This window comes from Lampetra fluviatilis, chromosome 52, assembly GCF_964198595.1.
Source record: "Lampetra fluviatilis chromosome 52, kcLamFluv1.1, whole genome shotgun sequence".
In the NCBI taxonomy this organism is placed as follows: domain Eukaryota; kingdom Metazoa; phylum Chordata; class Hyperoartia; order Petromyzontiformes; family Petromyzontidae; genus Lampetra; species Lampetra fluviatilis.
In genome coordinates this window covers 8,267,132-8,284,789 of record NC_136326.1, presented here as the reverse complement: position 1 = coordinate 8,284,789, position 17,658 = coordinate 8,267,132, and the positions used below count along the sequence as shown (strand labels likewise).

General features: G+C 54.0%; 1 long non-coding RNA gene across 2 annotated transcripts in view; it reads left to right on the top strand.

The window, feature by feature from the left end:
* LOC144949148 (uncharacterized) overlaps nt 1-7,344 on the top strand; it is a 36,477-nt gene extending 29,133 nt beyond the window's left edge. Inside the window, exon 3 of one of the 2 annotated variants that reach the window (XR_013640249.1) lies at nt 7,222-7,344. This is a non-coding gene — a long non-coding RNA (uncharacterized LOC144949148). Of the gene's footprint in view, nt 1-1,381; nt 1,466-7,221 lie in introns of those variants that run through there. The other variant, XR_013640248.1, reaches the window with a different exon arrangement.
* Nucleotides 7,345-17,658: the final 10,314 nt, after the last annotated feature.

Genomic DNA, 17,658 nt, shown 5'->3' with positions numbered 1-17,658 from the left:
CATACATACACATATATACACACACATAAACACATACACACACAAAACACCACGCGTGTTTGATAATTACACAAATACATCCTGCGACCAATTTACAATTTCTCCCTATTAATGAAACGCGTCGTGGTGGGGGGGGGGGAATTAACCAGAAATAAAGTCATACATATTTCACGGAATTTTCCCGGCGCGAAATAATTAATATTTTACAATCACTCAATTAATTCCATATGCCGTTACATAAGTCGCCTTTATACACCGGCTCTTACACTCGAGGAATATCTCTCCGTCTGTTAGCGCCGCGTGATTTGAAGCCCGTGCATTATTCACGCCATCCTTAACGACTCCGGGATTGGTAGCCGTGGGGGGGGGGGTACGGGGGGTACGGGGGGTACGGTGGGGGGCGGTATGGGGGGTGGTGAGGAGGGAGGGAGGGAGGGTGGGAGGGTGGGAGGGGAGGGGTGGAGGGAAGGGGTGGAGGGAGGAGAGGGGAGGGAGGGGGGGAGAGGTGGAGGGAGGGAGAGGGGACGGGAGGGAGGTATGGAGGGAGGGTTTGAGGGAAGGGAGGGGTGGGAGGGAGTGAGGGAGGGAGGGGATGGAGCGGAGGGAGGGAGCAGAGGGACGGAGGGGAGGGGTGGGAGGGTGGGTGGGTGGGAGGGGAGGGGTGGAGGGAGGGAGTGCCGGAGGGGAGGGAGGGGTAGAAGGTAGGGTGGGAGGGGTGAGAGAGGGAGGGATGATAAGGAGGGAGGGGTGGGTGGAGGGAGGGAGAATGGGAGGGAGGGGTGGAGGGAGGGGAGGGGTGGGTGGAGGGAGGGATGGAGGGAGGGAGGGGTGGAGGGAGGGGGGGGTGTTGAGAGGTGTCGACTGCGCCTCTTGCTACCCACTCTGTCTGTCTGCTCGCCTCCAGATCGATATCCTGCCATGCAAGAGGCGACGTTTCGCCTCCTCGCCACCAGGAGTGGCGCTGGGGCCCAGCCAGTCCTGATGCAAACCCGACATTTGAAGCGTTGCAGGGCCTCCCCTAGGTCGACTCAACCTCAAATGGGTACCTGGTGCGGTGTGTAAAACATCGCCACTAGGGAGACATAGGCGGCCGGGCGTGGTGCTGGCCACCCACCCGCTCGTGTGCCGTGCAGGCCTTCGTAGGAGCTCGCTAACAGCACTTGCCCCACCAATCTGTTAAGGCTACACGGGTGATCTTTGTCTGTGTGTGTATGCTGCAGGGGGGTGGTGTCAATATTGCGCCGTGCACTCCTTCATAGGTAGCTGCTCGCGAACAGCACTTGCCCACCGGTCTGCTAAAGGCTACCCGGGGGACCTTTGTCTTTGATGGTTGGTGGTGGTTGGTGGTGGTGAGTTGTGCCTCTCCCCCCCCCCCTCTCAGCGAAGACGAACATCCGTGGCGGGACGAGGCAGGAGGCTGGCGCGGCTGATGAGTCAGGCGCCGTCTTCTCCCCCCTGACCGCGTGCTCCCCGTGTTGGTCAAAGTGGCCCCCTGCGGACACAGTCATCATCGTGTTGGATAACTCTAATGGGTAATTACAAAGACAAAGATCCCCCTTCCCAAAACCCCTCCCCCTCCCCGACGCCCCGTCAAGCAGATATTATCAGCCTGTTCTTTGGGTCTTTCGGTAAAGTCACGTAGAAGGGAAACAATAAAATAGTAAAAATATAAAAAATACAATTCTCACGACGTTTCGACTGCAACACAAGCAATCATCATCAGGTGTGAAAAACACGGCAAGAATTTTTTTTTGTGGTTTTCACACCTGATGATGATTGCTTGTGTTGAAATCGAAACGTCGTGAGAATTGGATTTTTTATATTTATATTATTTTATTGTTTCCCTTCTACGTGACTTTACCGAAAGAACCAAGAATATAAATCCCTGCAGTCACGAACGCTTTAAATAAAAAATATGTAACCTGGTAAACTTAAATATAATGCAATACAACACAGAGAGTCGGCTAACATAACAGTCAACACCCCGCCTGGTTGATTATATGCTTCCAAAGATTGCTAAATTTGAGAGAGAGACAAAACACAGACACGGTGACACACAGACAGACACACAAGCAGAGAGAGACACATAGAGAAACACACAAAGAGAGACACACAGCGAGAGACAACACAGATACACACAGAGAGAGACAAACACAAAGACACAGAGAGAGAGACAACACAGAGAGAGACACAGAGAGAGACAACACAAAGACACACAGAGAGAGACACACAGAGAGAGACACACAGAGAGAGACACACAGAGAGAGACACAGAGAGAGACAACACAAAGACACACAGAGAGAGACACACAGAGAGAGACACACAGAGAGAGACAACACAGAAACACACAGAGAGAGACACGTAGGTTCAAAAATACAAATTTATTTTTGAACCTATCTACGTGACTTTTACCGAAAGACCCAAACAATATGAATTCCTGCAGTCACGAAAGCGTCAAGTCAAGAACTATCAGCAGCCTGTTAGGGCAAGGTGCTCTCATCACGCCGATTGGGCTGGTTGAGCACACACAACGTCCGGCCGCCTTTGTCTCCCCAGTGGGCGATACAAATGCGCGCGCCGTACCAGCTAACTCGTTTGAGGCTGAGTCGACCTAGGGGAGGCCCAGGACCGGTTCGGGTAAATCGTCAGCGGTGTTGGTGGCCGTGAGCGGGGATCGCTGATTGACATCCGCTGACTCCGCCGTGTGGTCGTCAGAGCTGCAACAGGGCGCGTGATGAGTTGAGGTTGTTTCATTCACGATTTACCAGCCATTTAAACATTCATTGCCGCGGTGGCGAGGTGGGGGAGGGGGGTGAGGGGGGTGGGGGGAGGGGGGGGAGGGGGGTGAGAGGGGAGGGGGTGAGAGGGGAGGGGGTGAGAGGGGAGGGGGTGAGAGGGTGAGGGGGCTGAGAGGGGAGGGGGGTGAGAGGGGGGTAGGTGAGGGGGGAGGGGCTGAGAAGGGAGGAGGCTGAGAGGGTGGTAGGTGAGGGGGGAGGGGGGTGAGAGGGAAGGGGGTGAGAGGGGAGGGGGTGAGAGGGTGAGGGGGTGAGAGGGGGGTAGGTGAGGAAGGAGGGGGTGAGAAGGGAGGGGGGTGAGAGGGGGGTAGGTGAGGGGGGAGGGGGGTGAGAGGGAAGGGGGTGAGAGGGGAGGGGGTGAGAGGGTGAGGGGGTGAGAGGGGGGTAGGTGAGGAAGGAGGGGGTGAGAAGGGAGGGGGGTGAGAGGGGGGTAGGTGAGGGGGGAGGGGGGGTGAGAGGGGAGGGGGTGAGAGAGTGAGGGGGGTGAGAGGGGGGTAGGTGAGGGGGGAGGGGTGAGGGGGGTTAAAGGCACAGAGAGAAGGCGTGAATCATCGCCGCGTTGCACCGGATCGTGCAACGCTCCGGAAAGTAAGACGCACCCATGAACACTCCCTGGCTCGGGGTCAGTAAACAATACAAATCTGGTCAACAACAACAGCAGCAACGAAGTGGCGGTGACGTCACCACAGCGCTTGTGCCAGGCTAGGTGCGCCTTGAGGCTGGCGCTGGTGCTGGCAGGAGGAGGTCACGGGACAGACCCAGGCGCCATGGGTTGACTGCTGTACCAGGCTAGGTGCTGGTCATGGGACAGACCCAGGCGCCATGGGTTGACTGCTGTACCAGGCTAGGTGCTGGTCATGGGACAGACCCAGGCGCCATGGGTTGACTGCTGTACCAGGCTAGGTGCAGGTCACGGGACAGACCCAGGCGCCATTGGTTGACTGCTGTGCCAGGCTAGGTGCAGATCATGGGACAGACCCAGGCGCCATTGGTTGACTGCTGTGCCAGGCTAGGTGCAGGTCACGGGACAGACCCAGGCGCCATTGGTTGACTGCTGTACCAGGCTAGGTGCAGGTCACGGGACAGACCCAGGTGCCATGAGTTGACTGCTGTGCCAGGCTAGGTGCAGGTCACGGGACAGACCCAGGTACCATGAGTTGACTGCTGTACCAGGCTAGGTGCAGATCACGGGACAGACCCAGGTACCATGGGGTGACTGCTGTGCCAGGCTAGGTGCAGGTCACGGGACAGACCCAGGTACCATGAGTTGACTGCTGTACCAGGCTAGGTGCAGGTCACGGGACAGACCCAGGTGCCATGAGTTGACTGCTGTACCAGGCTAGGTGCAGGTCACGGGACAGACCCAGGCGCCATGGGTTGACTGCTGTGCCAGGCTAGGTGCAGGTCATGGGACAGACCCAGGTGCCATGAGTTGACTCCTGTGCCAGGCTAGGTGCAGGTCATGGGACAGACCCAAGTGCCATGAGTTGACTGCTGTGCCAGGCTAGGTGCAGGTCATGGGACAGACCCAGGTGTCATGAGTTGACTCCTGTGCCAGGCTAGATACAGGTCATGGGACAGACCCAGGTGTCATGAGTTGACTCCTGTGCCAGGCTAGGTGCAGGTCATGGGACAGACCCAGGTGCCATGAGTTGACTGCTGTGCCAGGCTAGGTACAGGTCATGGGACAGACCCAGGTGCCATGAGTTGACTCCTGTGCCAGGCTAGGTACAGGTCATGGGACAGACCCAGGTGCCATGAGTTGACTGCTTTGCCAGGCTAGATACAGGTCATGGGACAGACCCAGGTGCCATGAGTTGACTCCTGTGCCAGGCTAGGTACAGGTCATGGGACAGACCCAGGTGCCATGAGTTGACTCCTGTGCCAGGCTAGGTGCAGGTCATGGGACAGACCCAGGTGCCATGAGTTGACTGCTGTGCCAGGCTAGGTACAGGTCATGGGACAGACCCAGGTGCCATGAGTTGACTGCTGTGCCAGGCTAGGTGCAGGTCATGGGACAGACCCAGGTGCCATGGGTTGACTGCTGTGCCAGGCTAGGTGCAGGTCATGGGACAGACCCAGGTGCCATGAGTTGACTCCTGTGCCAGGCTAGGTGCAGGTCACGGGACAGACCCAGGTACCATGGGTTGACTGCTGTGCCAGGCTAGGTGCAGGTCATGAGACATACCCAGGTACCATGAGTTGACTGCTGTACCAGGCTAGGTGCAGGTCACGGGACAGACTCAGGTGACATGGGTTGACTGCTGTGCCAGGCTAGGTGCAGGTCACGGGACAGACCCAGGTGCCATGAGTTGACTGCTGTGCCAGGCTAGGTGCAGGTCACAGGACAGACACAGGCGCCATGAGTTGACTGCTGTGCCAGGCTAGGTGCAGGTCACGGGACAGACCCAGGCGCCATTGGTTGACTGCTGTACCAGGCTAGGTGCAGGTCACGGGACAGACCCAGGTGCCATGAGTTGACTGCTGTGCCAGGCTAGGTGCAGGTCATGGGACAGACCCAGGTACCATGGGGTGACTGCTGTACCAGGCTAGGTGCAGGTCACGGGACAGACCCAGGTACAATGAGTTGACTGCTGTACCAGGCTAGGTGCAGGTCACAGGACAGACCCAGGCGCCATGGGTTGACTGCTGTGCCAGGCTAGGTGCAGGTCACAGGACAGACCCAGGCGCCATGGGTTGACTGCTGTGCCAGGCTAGGTGCAGGTCACGGGACAGACCCAGGTGGTGCCATGGGTTGACTGCTGTCAGGATTTGAACCCGTCCTGGCCGCGAACAGCTCTGCTCCTCCACCTGGTCACACGCAGGTGATGGTGATGACGCCAACGTCGCAACAGAACCTCACCGCTCTAATAAAATAAAAAACGTGGAACGTAAAAGAAAGCGTTTTCATTGAATTCTTTATTTATTTAATACGCGTTTTTAATCAGCGTTGTTCTTTCTTACAGTGATGTTGAAAACAACAGCAGGAGGAGGAGGAAGAGGTGGGGAAGGTGGAGACGGAGGAGGGCGTGGAGGTGGAGGAGGGGAGGGAGAGCCAGGTGGAGAAGGAGGAAGGGGTGGAGGAGGAGGGAGGAGGAGGGGGGGTAGGAGGTGGGGGAGAATGAGAAGGAGGGAGGAGGAGGAGGAGGTGGAGAGGCAGGTGGAGGAGGAGGAAGAGGAGGTGGAGGAGGAGGGAGGAGGAGGAGGGGGAGGAGGAGGAGGGGGGGCAGGAGGTGGGGGAGAATGAGGAGGAGGTGGAGGAGGAGGTGGAGGAGGAGGTGGAGGAGGAGGAAGAGGATGAGGGAGGTGGAGGAGGAGGTGAGGGGAGCGTGCAGCTGCCCCTGCTGATTGCGTTGCCCGGCTGAGTGGGTTGATTGGTGACCACCTCCTCGCCTCGTGCCTCCGTCTTGTTTGAGTAAATTTGTCTTTCGGGGATTAAATCTGCCCGTTAAATCTGTTTATTTCATTCATAATCCTTGCATTGTTTACGGCTCTCGCTAAGGAATCATTACCATAAGTTACCGTCGAACGCGCACGCGTGCACGCGCATACACGCAGCGCGCATCACGGCACGGGCGCAGTGACGGATCAAGGCCCCCCCCTCCCACGCCCCCCCCCCCCAACCCAAGGGCACGTGTGGGGCAAGGGAGCGCTTGCTGGCAACCTTGCGAAGGTCATGCCTGGTCAGCACCACGCCCGGCCGCCTTTGTCTCCCTCGGCGGTGGTGACGGTGGTGGTGGTTATTTAAACACCGCACCAGATACTCAATTTCAGGCCGACCCCAAATTGAGGGCTCCGTGAACGGGAATCGAACTCGGGTCGACAGGTTTCGTAGCGCAGCGTCACCGCTGAGGCTGAGTCGACCTAGGGGAGGCCCAGGACGGGTTCAAATCATCGCCACTCGTGTTGGCCGTGAGCGCGAATCGTCGTGAGGTTGACGGCTCAGCGTGCTAACCGCTGCACTACCGCATGCACTACCGCACATCAAAGACAAAGATCCCCCGTGTAGCCTGTAACAGACTGTTGGGGCAAGTGCTGTTAGCGAGCATCTACGAAGGCCGGCACGGCACAAGAGGGGCTGGGTGGCCAGCACCACGTACAGACACACACACACACAACGTTCTGGGAGGAGGAAGCTAATATGTAACGGTGAGGAAGTAATGTGATTCACAGGCTGGTGATTCGGCTCGTATTGCTTTGCCATGTGTTGCGGTTATGAATTACGGATGTTTAATGCATGAGATCCGCGTGCTGACAAATGGTTATGGAGATATATTTTTTATTGTTTTAAACCATAAACACGTGTACATGTACGTAGTAACACAAATATAGTTATGCACGTGTAAATGTAATGTATTATTAATATTATTGTTATTTAAGTATATACTGAGTTTTTTTTATCTCTTTCATATGGAAAAATAAACAGGTTGTGGGGGGAGGCATCGGTGGCGCAGAGGTGATCCGGACATCGTGGGTCGTGAGCTCGAGTGGTGGTCAAGGCGAACACCACAGCGGCTAGGAGATGTTAACTCCCTCGCCTGGTGCACAGGAGGACATGGGTTCAACCCCGAACCCCAACGATGCCTGCTGTCCGTTTGGATTTTGACTGAAAACTTTCGTGACTGCAGGAAATTCATATTCTTGGTTGTTTCCGTCAAGTCAGATAGAAAATATAAATAAAATTAAATAAATAAAAATATGAAAATTTAAAATAAAAGCAAAACAACCACGATCGCAACACAAGCGGTCTTCCTCAGGTCGAAACGTCGTGGTTTTTTGCTTTCATTTAAAATCTTCTTGGTTCTTTCGGTAAAGTCACGTGACTTTACCGAAAGAACCAAGAAGATGAATCCCTGCAGTCACGAAAGCTTTAAATCGAAATTTATTTCAAATGTTTACTTATTATTTTAACATTTTCTGTCTCCGTGAATTGACCGAAACAACCAAGAATATGTAGATCTGGAGTTTTGCGTGTCTCTCTCTCCGTGGTGGTTGTGTGGATTTTTCTCCAGATCCTCCGGGTTTTCCGTCCCATATTTAGAATCAACATGGACGTGTTTAGAGTTGATCATGATGATAATGCTGCTTCCACTTAGTTGAGCTATCATTTATGATAACCAGGTAGCTTCTGAAAGAGAGCTATGTAGCTCAGTGGGGACTTACCTGGTGAAATAAACACGTGGTTTAAACGGAATCAGTTGGCGAACGGGCGGGCCAGCACCACGCCCGGCCGCCTTTGTCTCCCGAGTGACGATGTTTACGACGCACCGCACCAGGTACTCATTTCAGGCTGAGTCGACTTAGAGGAGGCCCAGGGCCGGTTCAGATAGTCATCACCGGTGTTGGTGGCCGTGAGCGGGAGCGGGAATTGAACTCGGGTTTGCTGGGCTCGTCACGCAGCGCGCTAACCGTTGCGCCACCGCTCCCCACACAGGCACATACACACAGGTGCAAACACACATACATACACACAAACACACAAACACACGTGTACAAACACACATACATACACACACACAAACACACGTGTACAAACACACATACATACACACGAACACACAAACACACGTGTACATATGTAATAAAAGACTCGGACGCTTCTCCTGTGTCCTTTATTTGGGTTCGATCTCTTTTCCCTCACGGCACTCCCCTATATACTCTCTGCTCTACAGCCCCAGGCTGCTGTCGCTCACGTAGCCCAACTCCCTCCTAGCAGACCCGCTGCTGTCTCGTCGCGCAGACCCCTGCTGCCCAACTCCTCCCTTGCAGACCCGCTGCTCTCTGCAGCCTCCTCGCTGCTCCTGCTGCCCGGGGGTCGGTCACCGTTGGCCGACGGTGACGATCCTCGTGGCCCGGGTGTGTGGCGATCTCGCCACTCTCTCTCTCTCACCCTTTGCCCTGCGTGGCCTCACACTTTCCCAGTCTCCGATCACCCCCCACTGCTTCCGGTTACCCCCCTTATAGACCTCTACCCTCTCCTCCACGTGACGTAACTCCTCCCCCCATGACGTCACTTCCGGGAGGTCGTTTACGCCCGCATTACACCACCCTCCCCCGTAGAGAAAATCCAGCCGACCTCGGCTGAACACAACTCCAATAAGCAATGCGAGCGAACACGACCGAATACGAAAAAGGACACAGAACACACCATAATATACCGAAAGACCAAGAACACAACACAATAATTAACGAAATGTGAGGGATTTCGAGCGGGTGCGGGTCGCCGGGCCGTCCCGGACGGTCGGTGGCCCTCCCGCCGAGCGGGAACGTGACAGGGTTTTAAGAGCGACAGGCTGAAGTTCGTCTGTCGCTATTGGAAGCCTAGCAACGTCCCGGTCCCCTATTCTCGAAGGCGCAGCATCAGAGGCGTCCCGCAATCGTGTCCGCGGCGGGGTTGGAAGGGCTGCGGGCCTCAAGGGTTCCGCAGCCGTGGTAGGCGCACCCCGAGCTGAGTCTTCTTTCCCCTGCCGCGTCACGGCCGGCTCGTCTGTGAAAGGCACGACAGGTGCTCTAGCAAAGTCAGCAGGCACAGGCAAGGGCGAGTCGGCAGCAACAGACCCCGGCAAGGCAACCTCAGGAGATGACGCATCCGGTCGAGGGGCCACGTATGGTTTCAACCGAGATGTATGGACGAACCAACGCCGAGAACCAAACCGAACACGCGCCGACTGCGGGTTGGGAACCTCGATGAGGCGAACCGGCCCTTGCCATGGCTTATGTAACTTAGGAGAGGTACCTGGCCGCACCTGTGGACAATGGAGCCAGGCCAGGTCCCCCGTTTTCCAGGGGCATTCCCCTTTCGAATGTCGCGCACACCGCTCGTTCCGAGCCTGGGCTTTGGCCGTAGCCATGCGAGCCCCTACCCGCGCCTCAGTAACTCGGCGAACGGTGTCCTGAATATAATCAGGAAGAAGCTTGACAGGTCCCCTTGCTCCGGTTCCCAACTGTTCATTAATCGGCGGTACGTTTTCACGACCGTACATTAGAAAAAACGGCGAATATCCTGTAGCCGCATGCGGCGTCATCCGGTACGCTGAAAGCACCCCAGGGATATGCAAATCCCAATCCGATTGTTTTTCACTAACCGCATGGCACAACATGGCGGACAGGGTCCGATTAAGCCGTTCCACCATACCATCCGTTTGTGGGTGGTAGGGAGATGTCCGTATTTTTTTTGTACCCAGAGCCGCACACACCTCCCCCAACAATTTAGAGGAAAAATTCCGGCCTTGGTCTGTAAGGAGCCTCTCCGGCGCCCCTTGTCCATAACATACCCAAATAGAAAGGCGTCTGTGATAGACGCCGCTGACTGGTCAGGCAAGGGCCAGGCCATCGGCCAGCGGGAGAGGTACTCCACCCCTACCAGCAAATATTTATTTCCCCTAGCGGATGGCGGAAAGGGTCCCAAAATATCTAACGCCACCAACTCATTAACTCGAGACACCTGAATAGATTGTATCGGTGGCACATATGGATGTTTAGGTGGCTTACGGCGGGCACAATCGGGACACGCGCGAACGTGCCCGACGACATCCGTCGTCATGTCGTGCCAATAGTAGTCTCGCTGCAGCGTCAATAGTGTCTTCTGCACCCCCAGATGTAAAAGCGTGTCACAATGCAGAGTCCTAATCAATTTGTACCGCAATGATGCCGGTACAACAAGACGCCAGCGTTCCTGCATCCCTTCCCTCCACATCAGCAAGCCATCACGAAGAGCGGTTTCCGGCACGCCTCCCGCACAGAGTCTCCCACTCCCCTTCACAGGCTGCTTACGTAACGTTACCAAAGAATCATCCAACATTTGTTCCCGAATCCACACAGACCGGGGGAGATGTAGAATGCCATCAGCCGGTCCCCCATCAGCCGGCCCCGCATCAGCCGGCCCCGGCTCAAGCGGAGCTTCAGGCACTTCGACTGCCAGCGCGACAGGCGGAGGGGGGTGCTGAATCGGGCCACACCTATGCGTCCCCGACGCACACGCGCAAGGGGATCGCTGCGGCAGCCTGGAAAGTGTGTCCGCATTAGCGTGACGCACTCCCTTCCGATGGTGAATTTGGAAGGAAAATTCTTGCAGCGTGTCCAACCACCGCGCCAGCTGGCCGGATGGTTGGTCCATTTTAAGAGCATACTGCAAGGCCGCATGATCCGTGCGAACAATAAACGAACGACCGTACAGATACGGTAGAAATTGGTGGAGAAAAAAACAATAGCCAAAAGTGCCCTGCGAGTGACGCAGTAGCGGGTTTCAGCGGGAGACAAAACCCGGCTACCATACGCCACCACGCGTTCCACACCACCTTTGGACTGAGATAACACCGCCCCAATGCCCGTGTCACTCGCGTCCGTATTCAGAATGAAGGGATGTGCAAAATCCGGATAATCCAACGTCGGTGCCGTAGCCAATAGATCGCGTAGGCCTCGAAACGCCGCCTCCTCTGGCGGTCCCCAAGCAAATTTGTGTCCTTTACCCGTCAGGAGATGCAAAGGCCTCGCGATCGTAGCAACATTTGGAACAAACCTCCGATAATATGAGGCGAACCCCAAAAACCGACGCACATCCCCCACCGTGGCAGGGGTTGGCCAGTCACGGACGCACGCAGTTTTGTCCGGATCTGTGGCCACCCCGTCCGCACTGACGATGTGCCCCAAATAACGCACGGAGTGTTGCAGTAGGTGACATTTCTTAGGCTTAAATTTCAAATTAGCAGAACGCATCCTGATGAACACAGCCTCCAACCGCGATAAATGCTCGTCAAATGTGCGTCTGAAGACGATAATATCGTCTAAATATATAAGACATGTCTCCCACTGCAACCCCGTTAATACCAACTCCATCAACCTCTGAAAAGTGGCAGGGGCCGCATTCAGCCCCATCGGAATACAGTTAAATTGGAATAACCCCTGCGGCGTACGGAAAGCAGTCTTTTCTCGCGAGGACTCGTCAAGGGGAAGTTGCCAGAAGCCCGAAGAGAGGTCTAGCGTTGAAAAGAACTTCGCCCCCGACAAGGCATCGAGAGAGTCGTCCATACGCGGCAGGGGATACGCATCTGCCACCAACACTTTATTTAATTTACGAAAGTCTACACAAAATCGCAATTTGCCATCTTTCTTCTTGACCAAAACAACAGGTGCGCCCCATGGGCTGTTAGACGGAGATATTATGTCCGCAGCCAACATGTCATCCACTGCCCCTCGAACATGCTCTCGCTCAGCCGGACTCATCCGATGCGAGTTCAACCGAATAGGGGCAGCGTCCCCTGTGTCAATATGATGGTAAAGCAACGAGGTGCGTCCTAAGTCCAAATCGTCGGAGCTAAACACATCAGAATAGCTCGATAATTATTTACGAATCGCACAACGTTGTTCCCCGGAAAGAGCTGAATTCTCCCCACACAATTCAGCAATCCAGCGGTCATCTGCAGCTCCGGGGCCCGAAACACCTCCAACAAACTCCCGGCCGGACAGATCATCATGAGCTGTAAACGCAGTAGTGGCATGTGCCACAACGGTACCCGCTGGCACACACACGCTTTCGGCACTCGCGTTAAGCACCTGCAAAAACGGCTGCTGGTCTGGCCGAACAATAGTTTGTGCCCCAACCAGCGCCGATCCACCCGTGATGGTGTCGGACGGCGACAACAAAACCCCAATCGCTCCTTGACGACCAGGTACAGGCTTCCGATAACGCAAAGGAATGAGAATCTGTGAGCCAGGTGGAATATCAACAGACACTTCGGACAACGCCTGCACCTGTGCGACAGGAGCAGGTCGCCCCCAGGGCGACGGCAAAAACGCAATTTTACGGCCTTCCGGTAATTGAATGCAGTTCTCATTAATTCTAATTAGAATGGGCATTTTGGCCAGAAAATCGGTCCCTAATAAACAAGGAACCGAAAGAGACCTCGAAATTAACACAATTCCCGAGGCCGACACTCCCCCGATAGCGATTGTAGCGTACACCTGGCCCACAATGCCCATGCTACCCCCGTTCGCGGCGACGCAGGAAGCGTAAGCCGGACTCACAGCCTCTGGTGGGATGTTGAAGAGATGGAATATTACATCCGAAATAATGGTCGCGGACGCTCCGGAATCTACCAAAATCCGTACGTCCACCCCTTGTATCGACCCAGGTACGGTGGACGAACCGGTAGCGGCCGCGACGACCCGCCGAGCCAACTTACGCCACTGCGTTACCGAACGACAAGGCGCAGTCAATGGCCTCCCGTTATTAACAACACCCGGATCGCATGACAATGGTGATGAGTGAGGTGTCAAGCCTTGCCGGGTGTCTGGTGCGCACCGACTTGCCTGTGCTGGCGAATCCTTTCTTGGAGCGGCCGCTGTCGAGGCCTCCTCCTGGGGCAGACCCGGGACGCGGGCCCAGCAGTCCCTGGCATAATGGCCCTTACGCCCGCAGCGGAAACAGTCGATGTTGTTGCGCCTTGCTGCGGGCGCCCCGTCCCGACGCGGCCGTGTCGGCGGCGCAGCCCGCGGCCCCGGCCACGGAGCAGCGGCAGCCGACAGCTCCTGCGGGCTCCTGTCGTCCGGCACATAAACCGCCTTCTTGGGGTCCCAACCCACGGCTCCCCCTTCGACGAAGGGCCCCCCCGTCCACGCCGTAACTTGCTTCCACCTGCGCAGGTTGAACTGGGCGTCCAGACACTTAGCCGCAGCCCGGGATGTGAGCTTCTCGTGACCGCACACCGGCATGGGAATGCCGAGATCCCGGGACAACTCCAGCATCTTCCCCAGGATGAGAGGTTCCAACAGGTCAGGCTCCATCTCCGGGTATGCGGCCATTGCCAGCTCCAGTACCGCGCCCCTATACGCCACCGGAGACTCCTCGGGTGCGCGTTCTCGTTGCACAAACCGGCGATGAGCATCATCCGGCGGCTCGTAAGCGTCTGCCATTTCGTCGAACACACCACGCAATGTTTTCTTCTTCGCGGCTTTTATAGAGTGAAAGAATCAAACGGACTCGTCATCAAGGAGAGTCGGAAGAACTTCTAATGCCTCGGCGTCAGTCCACCTCGCCGAGCGTACCGCTGCCAAAAATCTGCAGGCGAACGCACTCCAATCGCCCCCGTAGGAGAATTCCTTGACAGTCGTTAGGTGACGACTGCGACTCCTTGGCGCGCTCCCTCCAACCGCTGACTCATCCGGTGGCATGTTCAACATGGCGTCGCAGCGTGGTGTCGACAAGATGGCGGCCTTCCGTCACGGAGGGCCCAAAATGGCGGCTTCCCGCCTTTCGTCGTGCGCCACGCCCAAGATGGCGTCTTCGTGCCGCGTGGCTGATGGCGTCGACATCGAAGACAACCCGGGCTCCTGCGGACCACCAACATCTCCTTCCGACGCCGCCCTCGGCGTAACGAGCTCACACAACTGTGCAAGTACGTTCTTGAGAGTTTCAAGTTGCTCCGCCATCTGACTTCATCTCAAATCCGCGTCCTTTGGTGCAGACTGGTCCGCCGACGCGGCGACATCTTGGACCCCTGGACCCGCACTCGTCCCAGCACGGATCTCCTCCTCTGCCGGAGTCGGGTCCACCGCAGGAGGAAGGTCATCGTCGTCGGAAGATGAAGCCGATGCCGGAGACGGAATATTCTTTTCTCTCAGTTGTTTAGCCATGCCGTTACACTTCTGACACCAGTGTAATAAAAGACTCGGACGCTTCTCTCTGTCCTGTGTCCTTTATTTGGGTTCGATCTCTTTTCCCTCACGGCACTCCCCTATATACTCTCTGCTCTGCAGCCCCAGGCTGCTGTCGCTCACGTAGCCCAACTCCCTCCTAGCAGACCCGCTGCTGTCTCGTCGCGCAGACCCCTGCTGCCCAACTCCTCCCTTGCAGACCCGCTGCTCTCTGCAGCCTCCTCGCTGCTCCTGCTGCCCGGGGGTCAGTCACCGTTGGCCGACGGTGCCAATCCTCGTGGCCCGGGTGTGTGGCGATCTCGCCACTCTCTCTCTCTCACCCTTCGCCCTGCGTGGCCTCACACTTTCCCAGTCTCCGATCACCCCCCACTGCTTCCGGTTACCCCCCTTATCAGTCCCTCCAGAAAAACGCGATTATGCGATCGCAAGATTCCACGCAAAATCAGCCAAAGTCCGCATATTTATGCGGGGGGCGCGTTTTTTCAAATACGCCGCACTTTCGCCGCATAAATTGCAGATTTCCGCGCGCAAAATATGCGGGCTTGCATGATTTCATAATCCCCGCATTTTCGTTGCAAAAAGTCACATATATCTTAGCAGAAAGTTGAAAAATGTTGCGTTTACTTCACACAAGCGCAGCCATTTCCCCTGTTGCCATGGGAACGTTATGAAGTGACGTCACTCATTACACGACATCATTGAAAAGCTGCAAACCCCGCGATGCCAATGAAACCATGATGAAGAGTTTATGCAACTTTACAGTTGTAAGATTGCACTTTTTTGGTAGTAGTATGTAAATTTACATTACTGTAAGACTGTACTGTTACTGTATTGCTTACGTTACTGTGCACTGAAAACACTTATTTTAACAGAAGATGTCTGTTTTGTATAGCTACCTCTGTAAAACAGGAAGCACACATTTTATTTTTTAATATTTTATTTATTCATTTTTACAGAAGTTGTAGCATATTCATTTTGTAAAGCTACAGAACTTGTTCGACTCAATGTTTTGTAAGTTTGAGCCATCTGTTTGTTAAGGTCTGAAATAAAACAAGATGAGAACTTAAATATTCCCAGCACTTTGTGATGTAGTATGCTTGCTTATCATAGGAAGTAATAAGAAATGACTCTTTACATTAAAGTAGTAGCCTAGTGAATAGGGTGTTGGGGGAATCACTTTTTTTATCTTTTTCATCAAACCACAGTTTTTGCAAGTTCCCGCAATTTTTGCAAGTTCCCGCAATTTTTGCAAGTTCCCGCAATTTAATCGCATAAAATTGCATAAATATCCCGCATATTCCATCGCATTTTTTAAGAAAACGTGCCGCATAATCAACGATTTTTGCCCGCAACAATCACCAAAAAACTCCGCGTTTTTCTGGAGGGACTGCCTTATAGACCTCTACCCTCTCCCCCACGTGACGTAACTCCTCCCCCCATGACGTCACTTCCGGGAGGTCGTTTACGCCCGCATTACACATACACACATACACACAAACACACGTGTACAAACACATGTACACACATACACACAAACACACGTGTACAAACACACATACATACACACAAACACACGTGTACAAACACACATACATACACACAAACACACGTGTACATACACACACACATACACACAAACACACGTGTACAAACACACATACATACACACAAACACACGTGTACATACACACACATACACACAAACACACGTGTACAAACACACACACATACATACAAACACACGTGTACAAACACACACACATACACACAAACACACTTGTACATACACACATACATACACACAAACACACGTGTACAAACACACATACATACACACAAACACACGTGTACATACACACACACATACACACAAACACACGTGTACAAACACACATACATACACACAAACACACGTGTACATACACACACATACACACAAACACACGTGTACAAACACACACACATACACACAAACACACCTGTACATACACACATACATACACACAAACACACGTGTACAAACACACATACATACACACAAACACACGTGTACAAACACACATACATACACACAAACACACGTGTACATACACACACACAAACACACGTGTACAAACACACATACATACACACAAACACACGTGTACAAACACACATACATACACACAAACACACGTGTACATACACACATACATACATACAAACACACGTGCACAAACACACACATACACACAAACACACGTGTACAAACACACATACATACACACAAACACACGTGTACAAACACACATACATACACACAAACACACGTGTACATACACACACACATACACACAAACACACGTGTACAAACACACATACATACACACAAACACACGTGTACATACACACACATACACACAAACACACGTGTACAAACACACACACATACACACAAACACACCTGTACATACACACATACATACACACAAACACACGTGTACATACATACACACATACATACATACAAACACACGTGTACAAACACACATACATACACACAAACACACGTGTACAAACACACATACATACACACAAACACACGTGTACACACATACATACATACACACAAACACACGTGTACATACACACACACATACACACAAATACACGTTTACAAACACACATACATACACACAAACACACGTGTACAAACACACATACATACACACAAACACACGTGTACAAACACACACACATACACACAAACACACGTGTACAAACACACATACATACACACAAACACACGTGTACAAACACACACACATACACACAAACACACGTTTACAAACACACATACATACACACAAACACACGTGTACAAACACACATACATACACACAAACACACGTGTACAAACACACGAACACACAAACACGCGCGCGCGCGCGCACCCCCTCCACTTAGTGCGCGCGGCGGCTAAAGGGCGCGGTGTTTGTCGCGCGTGAACGACTCCAAATTACAGCCGTCACGGGGAACAGCAGCAGGAGCAGCAGACCCCCCCCTCGTCTCCCTCCCTCCATCCCACACACCTCCACCTCGTCTCCCTCCCCTCCATCCATCCCTCCACCACCCCCCCCCCCCCTAGTCTCCCTCCCCTCCACCCCACACAACACCTCCACCACCCCCTCGTCTCCCTCCCCTCCATCCCTCCACCACCTCCACTCCCCCC